This window comes from Mya arenaria, chromosome 5, assembly GCF_026914265.1.
Source record: "Mya arenaria isolate MELC-2E11 chromosome 5, ASM2691426v1".
Taxonomy (NCBI): domain Eukaryota; kingdom Metazoa; phylum Mollusca; class Bivalvia; order Myida; family Myidae; genus Mya; species Mya arenaria.
Window position 1 is genome coordinate 24,411,122 of NC_069126.1, and position 10,332 is coordinate 24,421,453.

The following is a 10,332-nucleotide window of genomic DNA, read 5'->3' on the forward strand; positions in this document are numbered from 1 at the left end:
TTTGTCTTACCTATGGTATGTTGGATGCGGGGGAATTTGGCAGGGATTTTAGTTCAGGATCAGTTCAGGGAATTTAACCTGGGGTAGGCTGGACCAAAAGTCAAAAGTCCCCGGACCTGGGGGCGGGATGTGGTTACAATTGACTGGTGCATTATGCTATTCATTTTGTTGCCCACTCTTTTGTTTTTCTTTGATAATCCATTGCACACAACTATAGATCAGGATCTCAAATACTATATATGTTGAAAATTGACAACTTTTGATATCAATGTTTTAGTTAAAGTTATGAATAATGAGCGTTCATTCATTGCTTTTTTATCGAATCACAATCATAAGTGTTAGCAAAGCACACCACTTTGTGCAGTAATGTTTAATGCTGTGGCTCCTCTTATCAACCAAGCACTTGGGCTGTTGGTGGATAACCATTTCCCTAGTTTCCTCCCTGTCTGGTCACCTGTTTGAAAATTAAAACATTGATAATATATAATAATGACAAAACTTGAAAGTATCCAGAATTGTACACTATGTTTATACATTTGCTAAATTAAATGAATAAGCTAAGGAAATGTACATTCAAAACAAAAGGGCCAGCATGGCCCTTAATTGATCACCTGATTAAAATGACCATGAACAAGTCAGTCAGGTAACAACTGGTTATGAAAGGTGTTGCTATTTGCTTAGCAGGTTAGTGGTTGCTGTGTTATTTGATGGTTGATAAGGACTCCTCAAAGAAGGCTGCTCTTTGTTAACAGAAATGAGAATTATGGTAAGCTGGTTGTTCCCATGGTCAATGGATGTTACGGTAATGAACCAGAATGTTGCTATGGAAGTAAATGATTACTAAGGAAGTAATTGGTTGCTATGAATGTTGGCTGTTGCTCAGGAAAAAAGTGGTTGCTAAATAAGGCATTGGTGCCTATAAAGGTAGTTAATGGATGCGTTGGAAGGAATTGGATGCTAAGGAAGTCATTGGTTGAATGGGAATTCATTTGTTGCTATGGATGAAGGTAGTTGCTAAGGCAATCATTGGTTGATAAAGAAGCCAAGGATTGTTTAGGATGTCATCATTTTTTATGGAAGTCATTGGCTGCTGTAAATGAAGTATTTGATAAGGATGTCCTTGGTTGCTTATAAAGTGGTTGTTAAGGAAGACATTGTGAGTTTGGATTGTAGTCACTAAGTCAGACAAGTGGGTTCCTTAAGGGTACTACGAGGTCTACGATTTCCTCAACAAGACAAAACCATGCTTAACATTCTGCCAAAAGGTGATTATTATATTGTTGTAACAACTTGTTTCATAATCTTTGAAACTAAATACCTTTTAGTTTAGACATCAGTTTCTAAGGAATTCATACATTACTGCAGAAGTCATTGCCTGATTTGAATGTGTATCAATTTTTGTCCTAGAAGTCTATCAGTAACAGGGGAACTCTGGTTGGGACAACTTTGACCCCAAGGACGAAACTTGAACAACATTCATAAAAAAAACACTTAACAACAATCAGTGATTTTTTATGAATTCTTTTTACTGCCTGTACAATGTACCTCGCAAATTCGGTAAAAAGTCAACTTTGGGAAAAATACAAAATCAGGCTAAAATTGCTTATATAATGGCAAATATACATTTTTTAACTTTTTTATGCATACCTTATGCTGTGAAAGAGTAAGACTTGTCAAGATTTTGTTTATATTTCAAGAAATTCATTGCTATTTTAATCCGGAATGTAATGTAATTTTTTTTAATTTTGGGGAAAATGGAGTTTTTCACAATAAAAAAATCACTGACAATGAACTACAAACTCCAACATATAAACACCACATACACAAAAACAAATTGATTACATATATAAATTACTGAATATTCACATGGTCTTATGATATTATTGATGAATATTATAATGTTATTTTTAGATACCAGTTACGGGTAGTAGTAATGAAGAATACCAGATTACAAAATCAAAGTGGAAATTGGAACTATTAGAGAATCACTTTATTTGTGGGTAGGTCACTTAAATATTCATTGAGGTGAAAAGAAATTACCATATGATGTATTGCATATGTTTAACCGCTGTTGCACAATCATCATTTCCAAGTGACTGTCTTCATGTCCAGTACTAGCTTACAAAATCCCTTTCTAGATAGTCAAAGACTTCATCTGATGCATCTTAAAAAGGAAGAATACAACACAATCATGAACACAATAAATGCAAATAATGTTGGGTATGCTTTAAACATGATTCAAATGCAAAACGTCTTGGCAATTATTTCTAGAGCAATCTAAATGTCCTACATGAGATTTATTCTCTTATGAAAAAGTGATGTTTATGTAAAAGCCAAATATACTAGAAATGTGTCAAGTGGACATTAAGTCTTGTGTTGCTTGGTGAATTGCATATACTGTGAATGAACATAATTAACAAAAAAACAGGGATTTCTCATAAGATGACAAAGTTTTTTTTTACCAAGTTTGGTAAAGATTATTGAGCCATACAATGTTTTTATCTGGACTGCATCGTCTTTTATTCTGGGCAGCATAATATGGAAATCCAGGCCATGTATATACATCTGGGTTTTATCTGTAATGGACCACATTTTCCAAAATGTATGTAGGCAAATGAGTTACATGGAAATAAAAACTATCTATACATAATAATAAGTGATTTGTGAACATGTGTTTACCTTGGTATTATATACCCATATATATATTATATGACATAATATTGGGTTAATACAAAAAAAATGAAATAATATATAATTAGGTTAATGATAAATCAAGCAAATTTAAACTAACACAAACAATTATATGTATATATTTACATTATTTCACAGTAAAATATAATAGAAATTTATAAACATTGGCATAATGCTTAAATCAGTTATCTATTTCAAGGCAGTTGTCATTAAATCATAAAATTTAAAGCTGCACTCTCACAGATATACCATTTTTACAACTTTTTTATTTTGTCTTGGAAAGAACAAATTTTTGCATAAATATCTGCAAACCAATGATATAAGATTGCTGCCAAAAAATCAGATCGTAGATTTCCATATTTCCGTTCGAAAATTAATGTTTTATGGCTTAAACCGTTACTAATGGTTTAAGAAAAATGCATAAAACATTACTTTTTAAACTTAAATATAAAAATCTGCTATCTAATTTTTTGTCAGCTGTCTTAAATAACTGGTTTCCATGGATTTTCGCAAAAATTGCCTCATTCCAAGACAAAAAAATTGTCAAAACGTTCAATCTGTGAGAGTGCACCTTTAAGGTCAAAACAACTAGAAAATGGAACTTTAAACAATAAACTTAAAAACCATGACTTATGGTACAAGTATTTCCACATCGGAGCGGCTGGTTCTTACACACTGACAGTGACACACAATACACTCCACTCCTCTCCATTAACCCTTTATATATATATTACAGTCGAAACTCGTTGGCTCGATATCTCATGGCTCGATATCCTCGTTGGCTTGAACCAGATTAAAAGAACTGATTTTGTTTAACTCTTTGTTCATATAAAATTTGATCGGATGGCTCGATATATTGTCTCAGGGTCGATATTTCTCCACGCTCGAAGTCATTTTCGCGGTTCCAAGTAAGAATTTCACAATTTTGTTTGCTTGGGTCGATGTCATTTTCGCGGGTTCAGGTAAGAACCTCACACCTTGATTTGTTTTGTTGGCTTCATTTAGCACACGGCGCTAATCGATAAAAATTAATTCAATTTATTATAATTATTATCAAATTTGAATGACTTAACAGTTTGAATAAACATGCCATCACTTTATCTAAGTTATTTCCCTAATTGTTATACATGTATAAATTTCAATGCATCCTGATATAACTAATAAGCTATGTTTTTGTTACCCACTGTTTAAAATTACTTGTTTGTTGTTTTCGCATAATTTTTATAATTAATAAAAACAATCAAATAATATTTTCTAAGTATCGAATAAGTGATGTTACGAACTTTACGACATGTAACTATGTCCAATTAATACTCTTCTCTTGCGGAGATAGCATAGCCAATAACAAACGAGGTAAACAAGACTTTTTGTAACGAATAATAAAAAAATAACATTCTGTAAGCAATCCCGCTTGGCTCGATATTCTCGAGGCTTGAAGTATTTTGGCTGGTCCCTAGAATATCGAGCCATCGAGTTTCGACTGTAGTTTAAAGCTGACGGAGGCACTCCTGCCATGTACCACTGCCACCATTTAAGTAAACCTGGGAGGAGAAGTGCCCCAGTGTGGAGCTTGAACCAACAACAACTGCTGGAACACTATCATGGCGCTGTAACCAACTGAGCTAACTGAACGGCTGGTTCTCATCGACACGATCTACATCTACAATAACTTTACAATGTACATGAATACATAAATAACTAAAGTATGAATGCAATGTATTCATGTACATTGTAAAGTTGATGTCTACTGTTCTACTTTAAAAGACACATGCATGTACCCCAAAATTAGTTTTGACAGGCATGACTCACTAATGCCAGTTGTGAGCTTGTTCCTAGCTTTGATCAAGATATTTCTGTCTGAAAATGACATTGAATACACTCTAAAGCCTAAAAGGCTGTAAAATATGCATTCAACATCTTGATAAGCAACTAACTTAAATAAATTAAAATATTAGGATACAGAATGATGTGAAAGAGACTTTAAAAATATCGCTGCATTGTTGGATGTTGGTGCTGTCATCTGATGATCTGTCAGCGGCAATGATTGAGGCAAGCATCAAGTATATTTAAATAAACATTGCATTTTAACAGATTAAATGTTTTGACAACTGTTTTATTTTTTGTCTTTATACAAGCCAATTAATGCATAAGTGCAAGAAAAACAGTGACACAAGACTGCTTAAAAAAACATTGGATTGCATATATATTTAAGTTAAAGCTTCACTCTCACAGATATACCATTTTTACAACTTTTTTTATTTTTTGTCTTGGAAAGAGCAAATTTTTGTATAAATATCTGCAAACCAATGATATAGGATTGCTTACGAAAACCCAGATCATAGATTTTCATATTTCCGTTTGAAAATTAATGTTTTATGGCTAAAACCGTTAATAAACGTTTTAGAAAAATGAACAAAACATCAATTTTTGAACTGGTATATATAAAAATCTGCGATCTATATTTGTCAGCAGTCTTATATAACTGCTTTCCATGGATTTTCGCCAAAATTAGTACATTCCAAGACAAAACATAAAAAAGTTGCCAAAATGTTCAATCTGTGAGAGTGCAGCTTTAAGAAAATTATGTTTTATGCATTTTTCTTCCAACTGTTAGTAGCACTTTTAGCCATAAAACAATTTTTTTAACGGAATATGTAAATCTGCGATCTGATATGTGAGAGTGCAGCTTTAAGGAGTACTTCGTTATATCAATAAAATATACTCGTTAAACTGTCAATTGTTTACGTATCTACATAAATTCAATTACCTTTTGAACTAGAAGGTGTTATATTTTCAAAGAAAATAGCCATTTACGTCTGTTCAGTGTCGGTCAAATTCGATGTTTTGAATCACTCTAGCGCGTGCTAAATACTAAATGACGCAATGTTTTGGACTGGTCTTCATTTTCTTCGATACAGGCACAACCGAGCGTAAATATTAAGCGAGAAAGTCTAGTGGAACGATGCAGGGTTCATTGGGTTTGTTTACAAAAATTCAAGCATCCGGTTAAGAAGACGACAAATAAGAATGGTATTAAGTTGGTAGAATGGAACTCCTTCCTGATTCCTGCACATGTAAGTTGTAAGTATTGACTATATCGGGATACCATACAGGACACTCAAGTTTTATTTTATATTTTCTTAATTATCATGCAAATGAAAATAATCACTATCATTTAAAAGTTATTCAGGGATAGTTGCAAATGGTTTGTTTACATTAATTAGTTTTATGAATTTAATTGAATACACAAATTTTTATTAGAGCTTTGCACCAAATTAAATTCAGTTCATTTTACGGGAGTAACCCACACTAGCGGATCCAGAAAGGGGGTGGGACCCCCCCCCCCAAAAAAAAAAAAAATATTCTGTAAAGAATCTCAAGACAATTATTAAAAAAATCTTTTGATCTTTGATATCATAATGGTAATTTTTTTTTACCAAAATGTAAAAAAAAATATCAAGTCAGAGAATGGGTTGGAACCGGTGTCGCCAAAATTGCAGTCCAGTGTTGTATCCACTGTGCTATGAAGGCTTATCCTAAACAATTGGAATATTTAATCTTTATACCTAACTTGTAATATATTGGCGAATTTTTTTTATTGTAAATTATGTGGTACTTCAGTTTGTAAGTTTTAATGCATTGTACACATAGATACCAAGTTTATGTCAGTTTTCGTCAATTTTCTTTTTTTCCGCTATTTCATTAAACAGATTACTGCCCCTTTTAAACAAGTCTTTTGGAGGAACTGTTGGGGATTGTTATTAAAGCTGCATTTTCACAGATTTACCACTCTGACAACTTTTTTTCATCATGGAATGAATCATGCAATGTTAGTGCATAAATTATGTCCGCGAACTATGATTTAAAACTGCTGAAAAAATATCAGATAGCTGTTTTTCATATGTACGTTCATAATTGTTGTTTTGTGACTTAAATTTGAACACTTTCAGAAAAATGAAATATTAAGCAGATTTCTCAATACATGACATCTGTTTTATTGTCAGCAATTAAAGGCATTGATTCTCTGAGATAATAATAATGTTAAAACAGTCAATCTGTGAGAGTGCAGCTTTAAGACTCATTTTTCCTAAGATCAGCCAAGTTAGTATTATAGCTAATTTAAGCTTAAAAGTAGGTGAATTTTATATTTATTTCAGACCAGATACTTTTGAGGGACCAATTTAAGGGCAAACAGACAAACGTTTTGATGCAAAGAAAGCATTGGATTTGAAAGGTAGATTTTTAACACATATTTACATGTACTCAATGTCATTTACTAGGGCCTAAAAAAATAAATTGTTTGGTTAGGGTTACATCCTTTTCAAAAAAAGGTAGGGTAGGTAGGCTTTTTTTTTTTTTTTTTTTTTTTTTATTAGGCTTTATATAAGAATATCATTGGAGAATGGTGTTAAAGCTATCTTCTGTATAAGCGTTTAAGGTTTAAACTAAATATTGAAAAGCAATTAAAAAAAAACGGATTTTTTTTTTTTTTTTTTTTTTTTTTTTTTAGTTTTTCATTATTTTTTTCAAACTGACTATAAAAACGGAAGGGTCGGCGCCTATTCCGTAGGTAGGGTCGGGTAACCCGAACCAAATGTATTTTTTTTTAGGCCTAGTATAACATAATGTATTCAAGTATAAGATATTTCAAGTATTTGGTCAGGTTGTTAGGTTTAATTGAAACTGTTAAGCAAATAAATGAAAGTCCATGCAATTTTGCATGCACATGTTTGTTGCATGCAGATTTTACTCAGATGGCATAGGGTACAGTTACTCTTGTAACTTGCTTAAAATAAATGCAAATAATTCTGCATGTGTCTGAAGTCATGTTTTATTTTTCTCTACAAATTGTTTTAAAAAATGCAATTGTTTGATTTCCTTTCTTATGTGTTATGCATTGCAGTTCCCATGGAGAAGAAAAATGGAGTGATTCTAAAAGTATGAAGATACTCCTGTGTACTCCTGTGTATAATGAGGAAATCTTGTCAGTGAATGGTAAGTTCTCTTTGGATTAATTCTATGTATAACAATATAAATATGAGGTAAGCCAAGAAATGAGAATTAACATAATTATTCTGTTCAAACATACATTGACATATTAAATATAAAGACATATGTATGATTTGTCTCTGCTATTATACTCCTACCACTTGATGGTTAGGGTTCATTTGGACAAGTCTTCTTTTATCCATAATTCCAAATGCTTCTGAGATTTCTAACACATATTAAATATGTTGAGGAGAAGTGCTGTGCAAAAAACATTTTTGTTTATGGTATTTTAGAGTTATTGGTCTTTGATTATTTTTCTTTCACTTTTCTATGTTTTTGAGGTATTAACTTCAAACTTCATGCACATATTGGACGTGATAAGAAAAATAGCTGTGCATATGAATCATTAAATTGTGTATGGTAGTCAAAGAATTGTAAACCTTTGATTATTATCTTTATATTTTTTTATTTTTTTCTTCTCTTCATAACTTTTTTTCATTTTTTACTTTAATTTAACAAAACACTATTCTGTTTTTGGTATATTAAGGATTATTTTCTTATGTTTATTTTGTGCTTGGCAGTTTTAAAATTATTGCCTAATTGGTTACTGTATGCTTAAAAGCAAACATCACTCTCAGTGAAACCTCTTATTACAATAGGTGATAGCTGTAGTTTTTTATGGAAACAAGTGTTTGACAGTATGAGTCATTTTTTAGTAGCAATATATTATGTACATTTAAGGTATAAGTTCTCTTTTGCTAATTGTTCAGTTGTTTTTCAGTTGTTGCAATTGTGGACCAGGCCAGAGTTGTACTAAACCAACTAAGACACAATGAGATACAGGAATGACACAATGAGAAACAGGAAACAGGAGAGTGATGAATGATCGCCACCTGTTACAAATTCATCTAGGTACAGTTTTTATTCCAGATTATGTTCATCATGTTTGTTTAAGACCGTGATGATGAGGACTAATCTATTGATTATCCCTTGCCAAAAGGCAAAGTGGATACAGTAATTGTGTAATTGTGCACGTGTGTGTGCGTGTGCACGGAATGTAATCTTGAGCATAAATCCCCCCGATATTAACTTCAAACTTCATATACAGATAGATCCCTATTGAGAAGAAATGCAGTGTTAAGGGACCATAACTCTGTTTACAGTTCTTTTTGTAATAACCCTTTGTTATATTTCATACTGAGTTTTTGTCTGCAGCAGAACTTGAAAAGTCTTTGAGGTGTTGATCTCAAACTTCAAATATGTACAGATAGATCTCATTTAGCAGAAGTGCAGTGCACAGAAACCATAACTCAAGATTTTTTTGTAGTAGTTGCCCTTTGTTAGTTTTCAATGTTATCCTTTGGTGTAATGCACAGTTGTGATCATGCTCAAATATGCTCATTCACATTAAAATTAATTGTCCAGGTTCAAATCCTGTGATAGAAACAATTATTTTCTTTCTGTGTTTAGCAAAGTTTATATGAACTATCTATCAATGTAAAATAAACTAAGATTTGTGTGTTTTTATCATTTCTTATTTATTTGTATATTTTTTGTTACATATTTTTATGTGCATATATATAAAATCTATATCACAAAAAGTGTGGCTAATTTTTAATATTAAGATATAATATGTATAAGAACTATCATATTTCAAAATCAACCATAGAGCTTTTGCAAGATAGATAATAACTTAATGTATCTGATGAACAATAATGTGATTTTGGGATGCCAGCAATAACTTTTCAAGGTGAAAATATGTTCTTGTCATTGATTTTACATATAAGTAATCAGTATGCAAAGCCCTTTCAAATAATACTTATATGGGGTAACTATCAAATTTTAACATTGAAGCCAATGGCACAAATGAATGAAAAGCTCCTTAATAGTTCAATATTTGAAGCCAACAATGGAACTGTGTTTATGTATTGCTTAATGTTCCTTTTTCTTTCAGAAAACTCCCCACATCCAACAAGAGACAATCTGACTTCAAAATCTTCATTGAAGGCAACTTAATGGACAAGACATCCGTCACATAAAGATTCACTAAAATTGGAATGATATACCAATTTTAACTTTTAACAGACAAATACATTATAGATTTGAAAATAGATTACCCTTAAATAAGTTGGATGATTAACATTTACCTCAACACAGTACAAAGTGCTCATGTTGAACTATTGTGATTGATCATAGTCTGTCCTTCATTTTTATTAACAGTTTCATACAGTGTTAACACTTTAGTATGGGGACTCATTTTTAGCTCAACTTTTCGAAGAATATGGAGAGCTATACTACTCACCCAAGCGTCGGCGTCACCCCTTGGTTAAGGGTTTGCGTGCAAGCACACATAGGTTAATATCTCAGCAACTACTTGAGGTATTGCATTGAGACTTTATACAATGGTACTCAACCATCCAACCTACTTAATTAACCAAGTTTGATAACTCTACTTTGCATTTAATGCCAATAATAGGCCTTTAATATTTGACTTAGAAATTCTGGTTAAGGTTTTGCATGCAAGCACACATAGGTTAATATCTCAGCAACTACTTGAGGTATTGCATTGAGACTTGATACAATGGTACTCAACCATCCAACCTACTTATTTAAACAAGTAAGATAACTCTAGTTTGCATTTAATGTAAATAA

At 32.0% G+C, this 10,332-nt stretch overlaps 2 long non-coding RNA genes across 3 annotated transcripts; one reads left to right on the top strand and one right to left on the bottom strand.

The window, feature by feature from the left end:
- Positions 1-322: 322 nt before the first annotated feature.
- On the bottom strand, positions 323-2,558 carry LOC128234957 (uncharacterized). Its single transcript, XR_008261080.1, has 3 exons — positions 2,463-2,558; positions 2,041-2,164; positions 323-454 (listed from the first exon to the last, which is right to left on the bottom strand). It is a non-coding gene; the product is annotated as an uncharacterized LOC128234957 (long non-coding RNA).
- A 2,968-nt stretch (positions 2,559-5,526) lies between these two features.
- On the top strand, positions 5,527-10,332 carry LOC128234961 (uncharacterized). 2 transcript variants are annotated; one of them, XR_008261085.1, is made up of 5 exons: positions 5,527-5,772; positions 6,849-6,925; positions 7,595-7,686; positions 8,462-8,592; positions 9,635-10,332. It is a non-coding gene; the product is annotated as an uncharacterized LOC128234961 (long non-coding RNA). The 2 variants fall into 2 exon arrangements; XR_008261086.1 differs by having other exon boundaries at positions 5,527-5,765.